This window comes from Pogoniulus pusillus, chromosome 4 (genome assembly GCF_015220805.1).
Source record: "Pogoniulus pusillus isolate bPogPus1 chromosome 4, bPogPus1.pri, whole genome shotgun sequence".
In the NCBI taxonomy this organism is placed as follows: domain Eukaryota; kingdom Metazoa; phylum Chordata; class Aves; order Piciformes; family Lybiidae; genus Pogoniulus; species Pogoniulus pusillus.
Genome location: NC_087267.1, coordinates 16,446,255 through 16,466,874, shown reverse-complemented (window position 1 = coordinate 16,466,874; position 20,620 = coordinate 16,446,255).

The window sequence follows — 20,620 nt, the reverse complement described above, 5'->3', positions numbered from 1 at the left end:
ACTGCTCAGTAATTTGTCATGTCTTAGTATAAACTTGCTTGGGGTAACAGTTTACATGCAAATAAGCCTGAGGTCTTCATAAGGACATCCATTTTTAGCTGAATTCCTGACACAGTCCACTGGGTAACTCCATGTTTGAAAAGCAAGGCTGTGAAGCAGCATTGGGATTGCAAAGCTCTCTTCTCAGCTCTATGTTGAGGAGATCAGCAAATCTCTACCTTTCTAAGTGGACCAAGATGTTGCCAGGTACGGGCAGACTTTCCTCTAATCAGAGAAGAATCTTCTGCACATTTCCAATATAGTGCACATTTCAAACCCATTGCCCAGCTCCAACGTTTTTTTTTTCCCCCAGAGTGGTGGGTGGGAGAGGAGAAGTAGAGTTTTTGCACTGTATTCAGTGCTCTGCAAGGAAAGGATGGTCTTCAGAAAATACTCTGAGGACTAGTGGAAGGACATCTACAAATTTGCCACCTCTTGAATGGAGTTTGTTTGGTTTTCCTTTTACTGAGGAATTAAATACAAAGCATCTTTCTTTGCATTTCATACCAAACGAAGTCAATTCCAAGAACAGTTTTGAACTGCTGTGATTTATTATGGGTTTCTATAACACAGAATCACAGAATATATCTAGCTGGAAGACTTCAAAGACCACCTAGTCCTGTTTAAACATATTCATAAAGCTTTACTTCTGCCACTGGTTCAAAAAATGCAGCCTTAACAGGACTGAATTAAAATATTCCCCATGATTTGGATCCCATTTTGACTTATGAATGATTCGCTAGGATATATTTCTTATACTTTGTCTCATTTAACAGGAATCATTACAGGCTGTGGCCTGCGAATCAAGGAGTTGTCTTACTCAGAAAAACAAACAAATAAACAAACAAAACCAAAAAACGCAAACCAAAACCAACACCAATTGCAGAGCCTTAGAAACAAGATAGAAAATACTGCTCCTGTAGGGCACAAATACCCTGAGCAATAGCATCATCAAGACAAAAGCTTACTGCAGAAGCAGAAGCCATCCAGCCATTGGTGTTCCTCTTTGTGTTCATCTGTGTCATTCCAGCTTGTAAGCACAGGTAGGAAATCACTGCAGACCCATTTTTACCTTTGTCTATTCCCTCTTACAAAGGCACAGGTACTGGCAGAACACTGGATTGTACCTCCAAGTGACAATGGCCACATATCCAGTACTGGTCAAGTGAATTTAGTGGTGCTTGAATTATCTATCTGCAGTTCAGCAGACAAGATTGTCATTAAAACACATTCATATCAAAGTCCTTTTGGAGGAAGGAATGTGGATCCTATAAAAAAAATAACCCTACAGTGAATACTGGGAAAGAGATGAACTGGTGACTCAGAGTAAATAAACCACGTCCTAGCCCAAAGATAATTTGAAAGTATCAAGATGTTTTCCATTTTGTAATTGTAACATACAAATTATATACTTAGAGAAGGATCCTCCTTTCCAGTGAATATCGAGTAAGTATCTCCTCCAATAGGGCTAGCTACAAGGCTACCTTTAAAAAAGGACAACGATCCCTTCAACTTAACCATTTAACAGGCAGCTTGTAAGGTTTTGGCCCCCACAATACACAGATATTCTTCAGGGAATGTGGGCAGCCACAGAGGTTTCAGGCAGAAGAAAGGAGGAAACCTAAATATCAATCTCCTTTCTGGAAAGAGGTGATCAAGGCAGTCTAAATGTCATAACAGATGCCTGAATCTTCAAGCTACAAGGCAACAGTCTTCCTAGTATTCTAGAATGTTTTTGGCTGAAGATGTTGTGGATGTGAAAAACCCAAAGGATTATGAGGCATTTAATGTTGCAGCATTCTTACCAAAAGGACCAACTTGCTTTGGAGGCACTCGAATGTTTTCTTAAGTAAAAGTAATAACTGAAAAATCTTGGCTGGAGAAACAAAATTGGGATAGTAAATGCTGTCTCCTGGCTTAGTGCAAAGCAGGAAGATTTATGCAGTAAACATCTGCAGACTAGGGTAGGCACAGACAAATGCATCCTCTGAAATACCTGTAAGTATCTGTCACCTCAGAGGAAGACACAGGTAACAATTCACTCTATTGTTGGCAGAGATCTGAAACAGTGATATCAAATCATGAGACTAATTTTGCCACATTAATCTGAAAACTTCTCTTCCAGATACATTTTTAAATAGCCAATATTGTATTTTCTAAACATGAGACATTTCAGCATGTCCACGGGAGCACAGGAGGGCTTCCAGGTGTTACACAAGACACTAGAACTAAGGACCGAGTCCAGTAAGACACTTGGACATTGTACACCTTTTGCTTACATAAAGCAGGAAGTAGTTCATGCAATGGATTTGGGACCTGTTCAAACTGGTCCAGACATTAAGAACATTCTGTACACAGCTGCAAGTGATAATGGTCCAACCTGGTGCGTATGGCAAAGAGCCCCAGGAGAAACATGCAGCCGACCACTTGGTTTCTGGAGTAGAGGATATAGGGGGTCAGAAGCAAACTATACACCAACAGAGAAAGAGATTCTTACTGCTTATGAAGGAGTAAAAGCTACTTCTGAAGTTATCGGAACAGACTCTCAACTTCTTTTGGCTCGCAGATGACCAGTTTTGAACTGGATGTTTAAAGAAAGAGGTCATCGCCACATTACGCAGCCGGTGCTACCTGGTCTAAGTGGATGACTCTCATAACACCGCGAGCACGCATGGGGAGTTTTGAATGACCTGGCATAGTGGAGATGATCACCAACTGGCCAGAAGGCACAAACTGAATAAATCCTCCAGAGGAGCCAGTTACTCGGGCTGAGGAAGCTCCTCCTTATGGTGATTTGTCAAATGACAAAAGGAATTATGCTTTATTTACAGGCGGTTCCTGTTGCCTTGTTGGAAACAAGTGAAAATGGAGAGAGCTGCAGTTTGGAGCCCTGTGTGAGCAGTGGCTGAAGCAAAAGCTGGAGAAGGTGAATCAAGCCAGTTTGCAGAGGTAAAAGCTATCCAACTTGCTCTTGATGTGGCTGAGAGTGAGAATTGGCCCATGTTTTACTTCTATACTGACTTGTGGATGGGGGCCAATGCCTTATGGGGTTGGCTAAAGGACTGGAAAAGAAATAATTGGCCATGGAAAGGAAAGCCAATTTGAGCTGCTGACTTATGGCAGGACATTGCTACCCATCTAGAGAAAGTTCCTGTAAGAGTACAACACATAGATGCTCACATGCCCAAGAGTAAACTGGGAGGAACATCAGCACAACCATCAGGCAGAATTGGCTGCCAAGGTGTTTCAAACAGATGCAAACTGTAGCTTGGATTTAGACTGGAAACACTGAGGTGAGCTGTTCTTAGCTTGGTGGGCCCACGATTCATGGGACACCAAGGTAGAGATGCTACCTACCAATGGACACAGGATAGAGCAACTGACATATCCATGGACACTATAATGCAAGTTATACATGACTGTGATATTTGTGCTGCTATTAAGCCAAGCATCTGAAGCCCTTGTGGTATGGTGAGTGATGGGCAGATTGATTACATCACTCTACCTCGTTCTCAGACTGGAAAGCAGTATGTGCTGACCATGGTAGAAGCAAGCACCGAATGGGTGGAAACCTATCCAGTTTCTCATGCTACTGCATATAACACCATCCTTGGCTTGGAAAGACAAATCATGAGGTGACATGGAACTCCAGAGCGAATTGAATCAGATAATGGCACTCATTTTAAGAATAACCTCATAAAAACTTGTGCCAAAGAGCACAGCAGTGAATGGATACACCACATTCCCTATTATGCACCCACCTCAGGCAAAATTGAACGTTGCAATGGTTTGCTGCAAAAAATTTTAAAAGCAATGGGGGGAGGAACCTTAAAGAACTGGGTAAAACGTCTAGCCCAAGCTACCTGGGTAGTAAACAGTAGAGGTTAAGTGCACTGAGCAGGTCCAGCTCATCCAGATGTGTTACAAAAGGTAGAAGGTGACAGGGTTCCTGCCACTCATCAAAAGAATTTGTTGGGAAAGTCTGTTTGGGTATTTTCCCCTTCAGGGAAGACTACACCTGTCCAAGAGGTGGATTCTGCCAAAGGACCTGGTCACACGTACTGGATTATGCAAAAGAATGGTGAAGTACAATGTATTTCACAAAGGAACTTGACATTAGCAGATCATCCAGTCCAACCTCGCACCCAGCCCTAGCCAGTCAACTAGACCATGGCAATAAGTGCCTCATCCAGTCTCTTCTTGAACACCTCCAGGGACGGTGACTCCACCACCTCCCTGGGCAGCCCATTCCAATGCCAATCACTCTCTCTGACAACAACTTCCTCCTAACATCCAGCCTACACCTACCCCGGCACAACTTGAGACTGTGTCCCCTTGTTCTGTTGCTGGTTGCCTGGGAGAAGAGACCAACCCCCACCTGGCTACAGCCTCCCTTCAGGTAGTTGCAGACAGTAATGAGGTCAACCCTGAGCCTCCTCTTCTCTAGGCTAAACAACCCCAGCTCCCTCAACCTCTCCTCATAGCGTTTGTGTTCCAGGCCTTTCAAACCCTAATTAGACAGGACTCTGGAGATACTCAGATGATACAATCCTAAGGGTCAATCTGCAATACAGAAAAATATATCTTATTTCACAAAGTGCTAGGACCAGCAAAAAGCTAGCAATGTGTGGAGAATACAAAGCAGTAATAAAGAAAGTAAGAGTGGTATGTTAGGTATCTCTGCCATCTATAGCACGTGAAGGCTTTCCTGCTTTGGCAAGGGAGCTGGACTCAATGAGCTCTGGAGGTCCACTCCAACCTCTAATGTTCTGTGATTCTTTCCCTAGAAACACCACAATTATTATAACATTGAGACTATAACCAGTGTGAAATTATTTCCACCTGATGTGATCAGTGACTGTTTTCAACACGAGCAGAAGCGCTCTAAGAAAAAAGGAAGCAATGAATCTGGTTAACAACATTCCCTCCCAAATTTTTAAATCAAAAGTGAAAGCATGTAGTAGCTTAATGGAAAACAACTCAGATTTGACCTCTTTGATCAGAAGTGTTGTTTTTTCCACAGAAGATACCGGGTTCATGTAAAATGAAAAAGCAAACTCTATGTGCCTCCAAGTTCATGCATGCTATGGTCTGTGTGAGGAGGCCAGGAGTGTCACCGGCTTCCCAGTTGCATTTGCCCAGCATAGGGAGAACAGGGAACATTAACTGGACACCCCAAGAGCCTTCTCAGCACACTCCAGCTCCTGCTGGGAAGATACTCTGGTTGGACTCTGCATGTACCAAGGTGTTGAGTTTCTGAATGCATCTTTCTGTTAAATTTTTTAAGCCCTCTTGCAAGCAAGGATACAAAGGAGCCCAGAGACTCACCTGGACACTTGCATCTGTTGTCCTTCTCCATGAAACCAGGAGCAGGGCAGAAGTAGGGGTTACTTGCACTGCTGCTGGGCTGGCAGCAGGGCACAAGACCCACACTCCTCCAGACCCAAATTAACAGGCTCCAAGTTATGCAGCAGGCAGGCTGTGTACCTGCCCTGGAGAGTGTGTTGCAGTACCTTCATGTAAGGTCTTCCAGACAACCAATGTAGGTACTCATCTCCTTTGCCACTGTATGGACATGTAGGGATCATGAATTTCTTTCAGGAGATAAGTGGCTAAGATCCTTTTCTACACACTTCTAGTTGGGATGGGAACATGTTTTAAAATGAGGTCTTAAGTTCCTCAGCACTGAGAGGACAGTTCATGGAGGAACAGGTATAAAGAGCAGAAAAAGGTTTTGGGGATGAAATAAGAGCTAAGAGCAGTTCTTTCTGGCTGCATGTGGGTTTGGGTTTCTGTTTTGTTTTTTTTGTTGTTGTTGGTTTTTTTAATACCACATGTGGTAGCTTGTTTGGGAGAATTTGTTAACAGGAGCTGGGAAATACAGCTGCAGTAGGTTCTGTCTCTTGATATCTGGTCTTTTATGGGAGAATAACAAATTTTCTGGTTCAAAAGAACACTAACATTATTTCAGTGCTGCTGAGTTCTGTGCTTGACCTGATGCTATGATACCACCACCACCACTTTCTCACATGAAGTGCTGACAAAAAATTAGTAACCGTGTCTACACACATTTTGACTTCAAGCTTCCTTGTTTACCAGCTCTAGTCATGAGAATTTCAATACAAGATTTTAAAGCATCATTTTCTGCTGATAGTTTATCACAGAATAATTCCCCCATGCAAAGCTACAGGCTTGGGGCAGTGTGGCTGTAAAGCTGTCTAGCAGAAAGGGACCTGCGGGTTCTAATCAACGAGCAGCTGAATATGAGCAAGTAGTGTGCACAAGTGGCTAAGAAAGCCAATGGCATCCTGGCTGGGATTAGAAATTATGTGTCCAGCAGGAGTAGGGAGATGATTGTCCTCTTGTGCTTGGCTCTGGTGAGGCCACACTTCGAGTATTGTGGTCAGTTTTGGGCTCCTCAATACAAGAGAGATGTGGAGGTGCTGGAGTGAGTGCAGAGGAGGGCAACAAAGTTGGAGAAGAACCTGAAGAATAAATCTTATGAGGAGCAACTGAAGGAGCTGAGGCTGTTTAGTTTGAAAAAGAGGAGGAGGCTGAGGGGAGACCTCATTGCTGTCTACAGCTACCTGAAAAGATGTTGTGGAGAGGTTGGTGCTGGTCTCTTCTCACAGGTAGAGACAGAACAAAACAGAATGGCCTCAAGCTGCAACTGGGTAGCTTTAGAATGGACATTAGGAAACATTTTTTCAGGGCAAGTGTGGTCAGGCATTGGAATGGGCTGCCCAGGAAGACGCTTAAGTCACCAGCCCTGGATGTGTTTGAAAGTCATTTGGATGTGGTGTTTGGAAATATGGTTTAAGGTGAACCCTGATGAGTAGGGATATCAGTGGGACTCAGTAATTCTGCGGGTCTTTTCCAATCTGAATATTTCTGTGATTCTGTGATTTATTAAGACAAGAATATAAACCACTTATCTATTAATATTGTCCTTTAGCATTTGTGGTTTATGAGTAATCACATCTTAGCAGTCTGGTTGTTTTTTCCTTTATTTCCATCTCTCCAGCTTGACATGGGAGTACAGTTTCCAACAGGTTTGGAAATGTTCCTATAAGAAAACTGCAAGATAAATTAGCTGGTGTTCTAGCTCCTCTCCTATGAGGACAGGCTGAGAGAGTTTGGATTGTTCAGTCTAGGGAGAAGGCTCCCAGAGGAGCCTATTGTGGCCTTCCAGTATCTGAAGGGGGCCTACAAGAGAGCTGGTGAGGGACTTTTTAAGATATCAGGTAATGATAGGACATAGGAGAATAGAGGAAAACTAGAAATGGGTAGATCCAGATTGGATGTTAGAAAGATATTCTTCACCATAAGGGTGGTGAGACACTGGAACAGGTTGCCTAGGGAGGTAGTGGAAGCCCCATCCCTGGAATTTTTTAAAGCCAGCCTGGATGTGGCTCTGGACAACCTGATCTAGTGGAAAGTGTCCCTGGAACTGTATGACCCTTGGGGTCCCCTCCAACCCTGACAGTCCTGTAATTTCTTTGAAATCCTCAGTATCAGATGCTTTTTTTTTTCCAGTGAAAAAGCCAGAACAAACCAACATGTTGCTAATAAACAACAAACCAACATGTTGCTAATAGTGTCATGGTCTAGTTGACTGGATAGGGCTGGGTGATAGGTTGGACTGGATGATCTTGGTGGTTTCTTCCAACCTGGTTGATTCTATGATTCTAATTAGCAGAAATACAGATATTTTATGCCAAACATTTGGATTGATCATTTATAAAACACAGATATTTTTAAATGCACTTTCTTAAGACTCTGTGATTTGTAGGCATTATGTGACAGATAGTACTCATTTCTCAAAACTGAATTAATCTGAAATGAAGAGCATTGAAAGTCATTGTTTGCTGTTACTAATCTTCTTAATCTGAAGTTCTTTCCTGTCCTGCAGTTGTGTACAATTCATGACAGAATACTTCCTTCACATTACAGAAAAATTTTCCATGCATAACACTATTATCTTATCTATCCTGTAAATTACAGACTCCTCTACGTATTACAGATACCAGCATTAATAATCAAGCTGAGCAAGCATGCCTTCAATTAATCTGACTTTGATCTTTTGTGTAGCTAAGTCATCAGAAAGGATTCGTCTCTTCATTTCAGCACTTTTCAGTGAAGGCATTGCAACAAAGAAGGGAGCTTGCTAAGGAGACAGCCTCAGGTTTGCCATCTCTTGCAGGCAGCCTTGTCTGCTTTCCCTGCACATTCCAGTGTTATATGCAGTGAGGTAGTAGCAGTGAAAGAATGATAAATCACAAACTTACTCTGTCACAAAAGGAAATGGCTGCACTTCTGCGGCTTTAATAATGGGACAATAAACATGTCAAACAGAAATAACACCAGTTTTGACTCTTCTACATGGTCCCAAGGACTAGAGAAGACCAACACACATCTTCTCCCTGTAGCAGGCTGTGTTCAAGGAGCCCGTCCTAGTCGTCCTGGCTTCTCAGACTATGCTATTTCAGTTTCAAGCAGCTTGTGTGTCTCTGGACAGTAATGCTAACCCCCATAGCACTGTCTTAGGCTTCCAGGATGGGCATCCACCACATTTCTGAGCAACATGTCCCACTGCAGTTTGTAGCTATTCCATTCTGCTGGGAGTGTGGCAATCCCAAGACAATCTGAGTTTCATCTTTTCTGAAACCACCCTTTGAAGGATGGCAGGTTGCTACTGGAGCATCCTGTGGCTTCTCTTCGCCAGAAGAAACAACCTCACTCCCTCACACCATTGAGTACCCTGGCAGCTGCCACTGGACCTTCTCTAGTTCCTCCACACACCTTTTCAGTAGGGGGTCCAAGCAGGACACTGTTCCACCTGTGGCCCTACCTGCAGCAAGCAGAGCCTGAGCTGCACATCACTCTTCTTAATGTAGCCTAGTTTCCTATTTGTGCTTGTTCCCAGCCAGAGTGGCTATTTGCTCATTTGCTCTTGTTGGCTCAGCTATTCCTTGTATGCACAAGTCCTTTGGGCAGGGCTGACCATTCCAGGAAGCACTCTGCACCTCTCCCTCTTGAATTTGCCTTCTCCCTGTCAGGCTTACGGCAGCCCCATTCCCCAGCAGGTTTACACAGCTATGGTGGTACTTCCCAGAGACTGGACCACAGCCACAGTTGAGGGTGTCCTCATCAACACTGATCTCCCACCAAGGACTTTTTTTCTGCTCCACAGTCACTCTGGGGCACAACCCACAGCCAGCTGAGGCTTTATTGAGGAACAGAGCTTCCTCAGCCCACCTTTGTCCTGGGTGGGAGTTTAAGTCCTTGCCAGAGATGTGCAGGCAGTCGATGGCTGTGCTGGATACTAAACCAAAGCATCCAATTCCCAGTGCTTTAAACCATTAGATGATCAGAGAACTGACCTCTTGGGAGTAAAACATCCAAGAAAGTACAAATAAGCACTGAAGGGAATTCTTGGTTCTCCTCAGAGTTCAGCAATTTTTTTAATAAAATACTGTAATTGTAAGGACAAAATTGTCTCTCTTCTCTGGTGTGCACGCTCAGATGTATGCAAAACATTTGTTTTGACAACCTGACAAAGAATTAAAGGGATGTGACAGATGTGTTACTTTCATTCACTCTCACAGCTCTTCTCAAATGAGTATCATCTGAAGTGCTGCAGGAGGTAAATATATAACCAGCAGGCCAAAGGGCTTCCCTGTCTATTGTGTATGTACAGCAAGGACAGCATGAAAATTCATGTTTACCCACTGACCCCTGACACTTGTGATGAAGCTATGGCAATGGAACAAAGCACAGCCTTGCTGAGGCAGACATTGTTTCCAATTCAGTTGCATCGGTGTTATCTTTTAAATAATGCTCTTCATACTTTATTTTTTCTTGTACTTGCTCTTTTAGCCAGGCTTGGCTTAAGATCCAAGTAAGCATATATGGCCAAATTCAACATTTTCCTTACTGGATCTTGGGATCATGTGTTTTTATGAGCCTTTGCTTAGCTGTAGCTGTGTATTAATCACTGTACCTCCACACTTTTCTCAGCCATCTGAATCCAGGTGTGGTTTTGTAGGATCCTTTGTTTACCTTACATTTAACAGGGAGTCATTTCCCTACCTAAATTCTGTATGCCAGACCTAAGTTCTGTATGCCAGACCTATATCCTGTACAAAGGCCTCTACATGTGCCAGAAAAAGACAAAACAATCTCACACAGTCCTATATTAAATGAATTGGGGGTTAAAGAAAAGAGATCATATGAGATATTCAAGGACCACGAACATGCTCCTTACTTCCTACTGCTAAGTGTCTGGAAGTTTGCTAAGAATGGCTCCTCTAGAGTGAAACTTGTGTGTTGTGGCCACAAAGAGCTGTATTGCATGGTCCCCTCAGCAGCCAGGGTCCACCAGGATATGCTGGCATGAAGCAACCAGCAGCTGGCTGCCCTCCTGCATGAGACAGAGCAGCATTAATGCAGTATTACAATCAAGTGAATTTGTAGAGGTTTGTAACAGAAATATTAAGATTGATATGAGCTAATTATTGACTGAAAAATCTGTGTGAAAACTGCAGACAAAACAGCAGAAAAAAAAGTTTAGAAGCAGAGTTAAGATCTATGTGTGTGATTTAATTCAAAGGAAGAGGAGGAACAAACTGACCTTAAGATAAGGTGACAAGAAGATGAAGAGCAGAGCTGGAGCCATAAAATAGCCAGATAAGGAAAGACTTATAAGGGCTTAGCTGATATACTGAGGCAAAAGATCCCAAAGAGCATCCACTGATGAAGGGTACTAAGACAAAGCGACTCTCATGCCTCATTGCTAGTCCTGGATGTACACATCAGTGCTTCTAAGCACATATGTGTGAATTGGTGATTTGGTAAAAGGCAGATTGGGAATTTCATAGACAAAATTCACCTTTCTCTCCCATTTTCTTCAAAAAGAACTTGCTAAGGTACAGGAGGAAAAAGCACAGTAAAACACTCAATGTGAGATAATTCTGCTTTCCTAAGGATCTCTCTCTGGTCCTATGTCACACATGAATGTGAAGCAAGTCTGTTAAGTGCCACCTCAAGGTTCTGGATAATACACTCCACTGATTTTGGAGTTTGTGAGCTGAAATACTTCAAGTAAGGTTTAAGGACTTTTGGGCAGCATCTGAATTTTGCCCTTAATATTCAGTGAGCCAGCACAATGAAAGCATATTAATGTCAAATTAGTATCAGGATCAGACACACCATATGCAATCTACACAAAAATCAGGAACAAAACCATTTTAGACCTGAGAAATAAAGACAACATGTTGTCATCAGCCTTTGCAGTACCTTGTGCTGTTCTGTGTCAAATTTAATTCAATCTGACTGAGGCACAGACCAAATACCAATTTTAGCAGTGCATGATCTAATTTTGCTGAAACCTCAAATGACTTCGGTCCCTTGGTTTTGAATTCTAGGCTTCCCTTAATTTAAATTCAAACTGGAAACATTAGCAAGCATTCTTAAAGTCACCAGATTAATGCAGGGTTAGTTACCAAAATAGGAATAATGTGGCCACAAGGAAGAGGCAAGGGAAGGAAGACTTTGGGCCATGTGACTGACCAATAAAATCCTGCAATGGAACAAGATGGTCAAAGGTGATATACTCATAAAGCTCAGGTAAGAAATAATGTGACTGACCACAGCTGTTGCAAAGAAGTTGACTTTAACTTATATATTCCTGGTGACTGGGGATGCCCAGGGTCATCACAACACATGTATTATAGAGAGTGATAATGGGGATCACGTTGGTATTGTGACTAAACTGTTTATTGCAGTTGCTGCTTAAATTATGTGAGTTCAACACAGTAGTGTATCACTCTGCTAAACCACAAACCACATGTAATATCAACAATGTTTCTATAAGTAGATTTAATATTAAACACTACACCCTCCACATGTGGAATTTCTAAAAGAACCCATCAGGGAGTAGTGAATTCTCATGTGCCATTCTTGTCTTTCCCTAGCGCTGGTTTGCCCTGGGGATGCTGCTGAACTCTGAGAAAGTAAAAAGCAGAGTCAGCTTGCCAAAGCTGCAGTAAATTTGCTGTAAATGCAGCCTCGCACCCTCCTCAATAACCCTTGCTTGGACTAAGTCAGAGAAAGCATCATATGCTTGCTAATGCATATGAAATTACTTGTAAATGGATTTTTTTGTTGGCCATTGTATTCTATCTTTACAGTACAGTAATAATGACAACAATCACAGGATGTTAGGAGTTGGAAGGGACCCCCAGAGATCACTGAGTCCAATGTCCTGGCTAGAGCAGGGATAATAATAATTATTATTATCATCATTATCATAATCTAATAAAATATTTAGGGGGGGAGGGTATTTGTTGTTTTGTTGGTTTTTTTTTTCAAATTCATGACATTTAATGTTTGGGCTTCTGGAAAATCCTGGAACAACATATTTAGAGATGTCTACTGCCTAAATTTTCTTGGTTGCTTTGCAAATGCTCTCTCCTGAGTATATTAAAAGCAATTCTTCTGTTAAAAGTTTGCTGGAATACAATCAAAACCTTACTCCCAGGTATTTCTCCAAATCCAGAGATTAGCATCTCTTTTAAATTGACAACAGAGATGGAGCTCTGCATAACTATATCTGATATTAGCTATAGCACAGCTCATTGCATATGGTTCATTGCAGTATTCCTTAGGCAAAGAGACAGTTTGGTGTATATGTTCCTGCACATTTCAGAACAGGATATTGACTTCAAAGATTGTAGAAGTTTATTTTTTCTATCCTTAGTATATAATACAGTAAACATAATGCACCAAAGTCTTATGAGCAAGTCTTTCAGCTTCTATGAGGAGGAGAATCTCATAACCTCATGCAGTATTAAAAGGATCTCCCAGCAGAAGGCATAGGAATGTTTTCCCCTGGCTGTGGCTCCTTTATAACCAGTTCCCTTTTCAGCAAGGATAAATCAGAGAAATAAGACTATTTTGAACACTCTTTTCATAAAACCTCTCAGTCCATCCACCTCTGGGCCAAAGTGAGACTCTGAGTTACACTCTATCTTTGTAGTAACAACAAATCCAGTGGTCTCTTCTTTTCCATTTTTCTCTTTGTGATGGTTTGGGTGTTCCCCGCCCCTCCCCCCCCACACTTTAGCAATCACCCAGACTAGTCTCAGCCAGCTCTGGAAATATGAATGAAGCTATTTATTTACAGCTAGCACAATATACAAGCAGATATTTACAGTATATACAGTTATAGACAGAAATAGACAAGGTAAAAGGTAATACAGAAACACAACTCCCCTCCCAGAAACCTGAGTCCCCAGGAGGGGCTCTCAACCACCCCTGCACCTTCCCCCTGCCCCTCTCAACCTTACCCCAGTCCCAAAGAAGAATGGAGGTTCGGCCAGGGGGTTAGGAAGCAAAGTGGATTAGTCCAAAATGGAGGGTGAGGTTTGAGAGATGCAGCTCAGCCAGCAGCCCAAGTGAGAGTGGTGCCAAGTGTCTCATCTAGGTTTTGACTTATATTTGTATACATCTCAGTAAGCCTATGAGGGAAGTAGACATCACCATTGTTTTCCTTTTACAGCCTATAATCTAGTTCTTCTCACCAAAACAATCCAGCCTGCTTCAAACTAGCAGGCTAAAACTATGCTAAAACTGGAGCAAAACCGGCTGAATTTTATATCTTTTTTGCATTCATAAACATAATGGTGGATTTTCTTTCCTTGCATTTCCAAAGAGTGAGCTGCCTTTAGAAACAGCAATACAATAGTCTCAGCTGAACAGGCACCACTTGACAAATTACAAATGCCACGAAAGCAAGTCACAATCCACTAGGGAACAACCCTCTCCTCCCTGCTGTAAAGATATTTATAGCTAGGGATAAAAAAAATGCAAACACCAAAAGAAGATATAAATGGCAAATGATAAACAAGTGCACGAGAATTCAAAGTCAGTAGAAATTTCTAGATGACCCCAAATGATTTCCCATTTCTCCCAAGAACGCTCTGTCCACTTCCATCGCTTGACCAAGGTAAGGCAAAATAAAGAATGAGGCAAGCGCTCTTACGGCACTTGTCAAAGGCAAGGGAGGGAATGTTTGTGAACTTTTAGGGAGTTTTGCTATTAAGAATTAAGAAGTCAGTCGTAGAGGGGTGGGGGGTGGGTGGAAATTTATGGACTGCAGATATCTGCCTGGGAAGGATGGAAGTGGGAAAAAGGGCTGCAACTCACTTAACTGCTGGTACAGAAAACACTGTGAAACACTGAATTTAGTGAGATCTATGATCTCAGGCTGGTTCTGCTTAGTCCACAAGGAATGAAACAGGGGCTGTCTCTGTGGAGGGACTGCTCTCAGAGATACAGCCAGCAGGACATGTGGCAGTGCACATGGCAGCATGATCTGTGATCCACAGAGCAAGAGTGGGCAAGCAGGGCATGGCACAGCATCTGGACTTGGTGCAGCTGTTGAGCAGAAGACTGAGTGGGCAGAGTGCTGAAAGCTCTGCCAGTACATGAGGTAAGTTTCACTGGTGTTAACTGGTCCTCCTCCTGGTAAATTCAATGTCCTCCTAGAGAAGGACCTAGATATGGTTACCACTCAGCCAAAAGCCATTGCCAAAAGGAATGTGGCAACCCAGAGAGAGCTCTCACACAAACAAGCAGCTGTCCATGTCTCTGGCTGCAGGCAGTGCCTAAACTTGGCACTGAACTGGAAGACAGCAGTGACAACATCTGTGTGCAGTGGAACAGGTGAGTGATCTGCTCAGCCTCGTGGCAGATTTGAAAGAGGAAGTGGAAAGGTTAAGGAGTATCAGAGATTGTGAGAGAGAGATTGATGGAGCCACACCTGGAGGCAAGAAGCAGAGGATTCCAGCCCCTTTTGCCACCAGGCAGATGGATTCAAGAGATGCAGAGAACTGGAGAGAGGTCCCTGGTCAGTGAGGACAGTGAATCCCCTCCAGGCTTCCCTCACCCTCGCAGTTGCCCTTACACAACAGGTATGGAGCTCTGGAATTTGAGGGCCTGAAGAATGACAGAGATGAGGGTCTATCCGTGGGGTTGCCTAGAGTGAGTCAGTCAGTCCTACACATTAGGACTGCTTCTAATAAAAAAATAAAGGAGGGTAATTGTAGTAGGCAGGTTCTTTCTGAGGGAAACAGACAGCCCCATGTGCTGATCATACCCATCCCACAGGGAAGCTTGCTGCCTTCCCAGGGCCTGGGTATAGGAACATCACTAGGGAACTCACTGCTCTGGTTCAACCCTCTGATTATTACTCACTACTGGTTGTGCAGGTTGGCAACAATGAGGCAGCTAAGTCCAAAAGCAGTTTAAAAAGTCTAGAGGGCACTAGGGTGACTAGTTGGATGTTCAGGAGCACACAGAGTGTTCTTCTTAATCCCTTCAGTGGCAGAGAGGAATACTAAAATGAGGCACTTAGTGCCATGGTTTAGTTAATTAGAAGGTGTTAGGTGATAGGCTGGACTCAATGATCTCAAGGGTCTTTTCCAACCTGGTTAATTCTGTGATTCTTTAAGAGGAATAGGAAAACACAGCTGATTAGCATGTGGCTCAAAGGCTGATGCCACCAGTGGAATTTTGTTTCATTTGATCACAAGAAAGTTTACATGATTCTGGGTCTGCTGGTGACTGATGGGGTCCAGCTGTCTCAAAGAGGGAGAAGAATTCTCACCCATGAATTGGCAGGGCTCATTGAGGAGACTTTAAACTAGGTTCAAAGGGACAAGGGAATAAACCCAAGATTAACAGTGATGAGCCTAGGGCCAGCATGCCAGTGTTGGGGGGCAGAAATTGATAGCACAGACGAAGTGCATCTGTACCAATGCATGCTGCACGGACAACAAACAAGAAGCACTGTAAGCCATCATGCAGCAAGATAGCTATGACAGTTGCCATCACAGAAACATGATGGGATGACTCTCATGACTCCAGTGCTGCAATGGATGGCTATAAGCTCACTGAAGGGACAGGCAAGACAAGACAAGAGGTGAGGTAGTTCTGTATGTTAGGGAGTGTTTTCATTGTATAGAGCTCAGCGAATGTGCAAGCGAGGTTGAGTGCTTAGTGCAAAGGATAAGGAGGAAGGCCAACAAAGTTGATATCCTGTTGGAAGTCTGTGTAGACCACTCAACCAGGATGAAGAAGCAGATGAAGCATTCTACAAGCAGCTGACAGAAGTCTCACAATCCTCAGTCCTTGTTTAGTGAGGTACTTGACAACTTACTGGACATCTGCTGGAAACACAATACAGCAGAGATAAAGCAGTCTAGGAAGACCTTGGCCTATGTAAAAGACAATTTCCTGACACAGCTAGTAAATAAGCCTACCAGGGAAGGTACATTGCTGGACCTGCTGTTTACATACAGAGAAGGCCTGGTGGGTGAAGACCACATCAGAGGCTGCCTTGGGCTTAGAGAGCTCTTGGTGAAGTGAGGAGGGTGGTCAGCAAAGCCACTACCATGTGCTTCCAGAGGGCAGCCTGTTCAGGACATTAGTTGAGAGAATCACTTGGGAGAACTCCTGAAGGGCAAAGGGGGCCAGGAAGGCTGGACAGGCTTCCAGAAGGAAGCTGTAGAGATGCAGAAGCAGACTGTCCCATGTGTTGTAAGATGAAAAGGCAGAGAAAACAGCCAGGCTGAACATGAAGCTTTTGCTGGGACTCAAGGGAAAAAAAGGAAAATTTACCACCTTTGGAAGAATGTGCAGGCAACCCAGGAAGAGTGCAGGGATCTAGTTAGCCCACGCAGACAATATCAGAGAAGCGAAAGCCCAGCTGGAACTCAACCTGGCTGCTGATAGAAGACATAATAAAGAAGGCTTTTGCAAATATATTAACAAGAAAAAGAAAGCCAAGGAGAATCTCCAGCCTTTATTGCATGCTCTCATCAAGGATAAGAAGCCTAAGGCACTTAATGCCTTCTTTGCCTTGCTCATTAATAGTCAGATCAGTTATCCTCAAGAAAACTGGAATGGAGAGCAGAATAAACCTCCCATAATGCAGGAGGAAGTAGTTAGGGTCCTGCAATACTACCCAGATACTCTGGAATCTATGGGATCAGATGAGATCCATCCAAGAGTGCTGAGGAAGCTGGCAGAGGAGCTTGCCAAACCACTCTCCATCATCTATTAGCAGTTCTGCTTAACAGGGGAGTTCCCAGACAACCAGAGGCTTGCCAGTGTGACTAAAAGGTTGTCAGCCTGACCTTAGTTAAAATAAAGTCATTATGGAATGGCTCATCCTAAGTATACTCACATGTCATGTGCAGGACAAGAAGGAGATCAGGACCAGTCAGCATGGGTTCACAGAAGGTAGATCCTGTTTGACCAACTTGATCTCCACCTGACTAGTGGATGAGGAAAATGCTGTGAATGTTGTCTACCTGCACTTTAGTAAAGCCTTTATCACTGCCTCCCACAGCATTGTCCTAGAGAAGCTGGCTGCTCATGGCTTAAGACAGGTGTACCCCTTGCTGGGATGAAAACTGCTGGGATGTCTGAGCCCAGAGAGTGGTGATGAATGGTGTTAAAGCCAACTTGGTGGCCTGTCATAAGTGATGTTCCCCAGGGCTCAGTTTTGAGGCCATCTTGTTTAGTGTATTTATCAGTGACCTAGCTGAGGGGATCAAGTGCACCCTCAGTAGGTTTGCAAATTACACTAAACTGAAAGGGCGCACAGGTAGGAAAGCTCTGCAGAGGGATCTACCTGAAGGGACATTGTAGCCAGCTAGGGGATGGCCTCTTCTCCCAGGCAACCACCAATAGAACAAGGGGACACAGTCTCAAGTTGTGCCAGGGGAAGTATAGGCTGGATGTTAGGAGTGGTCTGCCCAGGGAGGTGGTGGAGTCATTGTCCCTGGAGGTGTTCAAGAAGAGACTGGATGAGGCACTTAGTGCCATGGTCTAGTTGACTGGCTAGGTGTGCTAGTTTGAAGCAGGGTAGAATGTTTTGGTGAGAACTAGATCATAGGCTGTGAAAGGAAAACAATGGTGATGTCTACTTCCCTCAGAGTCTTGCTGAAGAAGAAAGGAAGACATTAAATAACACTCTCGCCATTTTTTGTCTCACTTTTTGGCTGGGCTCTGACTGAGCTGCATCTCCCTAGTCTCACCTTCCACTCACCTTTGCTTCTTAACTGCTTGGCTGAACCTCTATTCTTCTTTAGGACTGGGGTAAGGTTGAGAGGGGCAGGGGGAAGGTGCAGGGGTGGTTGAGAGCCCCTCCTGGGCACTCAGGTTTCTGGGAGGGCTGTTGTGTTTCTGTATTACCTTTTACCTTGTCTATTTCTGTCTATAACTGTATATACTGTAAATATCTGCTTGTATATTGTGCTAGCTGTAAATAAATAGCTTCATTTGTAATCCCAGAGCCAGCTGAGACTAGTCTCGGTGACTTCTAAAGTGTGGGGGGGCAGGTAACACCCAAACCATCACACTAGGGCTGGGTGCTAGGTTGGACTGGATGATCTTCGAGGTCTCTTCCAACCTGGTTGATTCTATGATCTGGGCAGACTGGATCAATGGGCTGAGGCCAATTGCATGAGATTTAACAAAGCCAAGGGCCAGGTCCTCCACTTGGGTCACACCAACCCCATGCAACACTACAGGTTTGGGGCAGAGTGGCTGTGAAGCTGCCCAGCAGAAAAGACTCTAGGGATGCTGGCTGACAGCCATCTGAACATGAGCCAGAAGTGTGCTCAGGCAGCCAAGAAGGCTGACAGCATCAGAGCAAGCTGCCAGGGAAGTGGTGGAGTCACTATCTCTGAAGGTGTTAAAAAAACACATAGACATGGCACTTCAGGATGCAGTCATGGTAGCGTTGGGTTGACAGTTGCACTTGATCCTAGAGATCTTTTCCAACCTAATGATTCCATTATTTTATGATTCTATAAATAGATACTCCCTGTGTTTGCAGTGTCTAGTAGCAATTTAAATCAGAACCCCACCCACCTTACAATATCTGACAAGTTTTAGACCCCCTGGGAAGGTGCAGAGGTAGATCTTTGTGCACGTGGGAAAACTGCAATAGAATCATAGAATCAACCAAGTTGGAAGAGACCTCCAAGATCATCCAGTCCAACCTATCCCCCCACCCTATCCAATCAACTAGACCATGGCACTAAGTGCCTCATCCAGTCTTCTCTTGAACACCTCCAGGGACAGTGACTCCACCACCTCCCTGGTGTAAAATCTTTAGACTTCCAATGATTTAAATATTTAACAGCTAAGTGCTTGATTCAGAGGTCAACCCCTTTCTGTAAGACATGCAGTGCAGGAGGAAAGAAAAGCTCAATGGTCAGGTTGCCTTCTGTCTTTTGTAGCTAGTGACATGGAAATGGAAAGCAGAAGGAAGGGAAGGAAGGACATTTGTAACTGCAGTAGTTCAGGTAAAGGGAAAGGCAGTAGCAAAAGGATGTAGCCTTGACAGATCACTGATTCCCTCTGTGCCAGTTTTGCCAAATATTGAAGTGAGCATGAGGCATCATTTCTCCACCACCTTTTGACACCTACTGCCACCTATAATGCTGGATCCTGGTGCAGTGCCAAAACATTTGAAGCAGGGGCTGGGGCTGAGGAGCAGGGAGGGAAATGGTTGTCCTCTTTGAGTTTTCCTCAGTAGAACTGGATTTTGGGTTTTTTTTGCAAGGATGTCATTCATCAGCAAATACAAGGGTCACTGAGAAGCAGTGGTGATCTGAGAATTACCTGCTCTGTTCACTATAGGCACAATACCTGAGGGTGCATCAGATTATTAAGGGCTGAAGATATTTACAGGTGTGGAAAGAAGAAAAAATCCCACGTGTCAGTGCTCTGCAACATGGTCCCTGGTTAAGATAGGAAGCCTTTAGGCTACGAGATTACATTGTTTTCAAGGTGTTTACATGAATAAGGGAATAAGCCCATCCAAATCAGTGTGAGACTCCAAGAGAAATGCATCCACTTTTACAGCTGGAAGTCTAAACAAATCTAAAAGCCCTGCTTTCTTTAGCCCACTGCAGTATTTTTCTTTCATTTGAGTTAACCTTTTAATATAAATATTAAATTAATTGACTCTTTCTAGTTTCTTGTGTCATGACTGGTAATAGGAGGAAGACTACAGCAGGAACATGAACTTTGTAAACTCTCACCATGAGCTGTCCCTCTACTCTTCACCCCAGGGACAATTCATCTCTGACTTTATGAGTACAGTTCTCAGCAGACAACTAATCTGTTTTATAAACAAACTGATTTCTTTTCCCTTGGAAAAAACCCAAACAACAACAAACAAATGGACAATCTACAAAATCAACGTTCCAATCCAAAGAAGAAGCAAGCAGCCAACCTTGGCATCTGGGTTGATATTCTTTACTTCTATGTTTTCTTGGTGACATCTCTGCAAATTGTCAGCTGTTCAATGAAAGGCTATGCAATGGATTTTTTTCCCATGAAGTAGAGACAAAACCATTTAAATTTACTGTTTGAGAATCCAGGAGAATTACATGTTACCCAAGAATTGTATTTGTATCTATTCTAGTCGGTGGGAATGTTAGAAATGAGCAAGGAAAGTGCATGGGTGGTACTTTTCACATAAATAAACTCCATGATT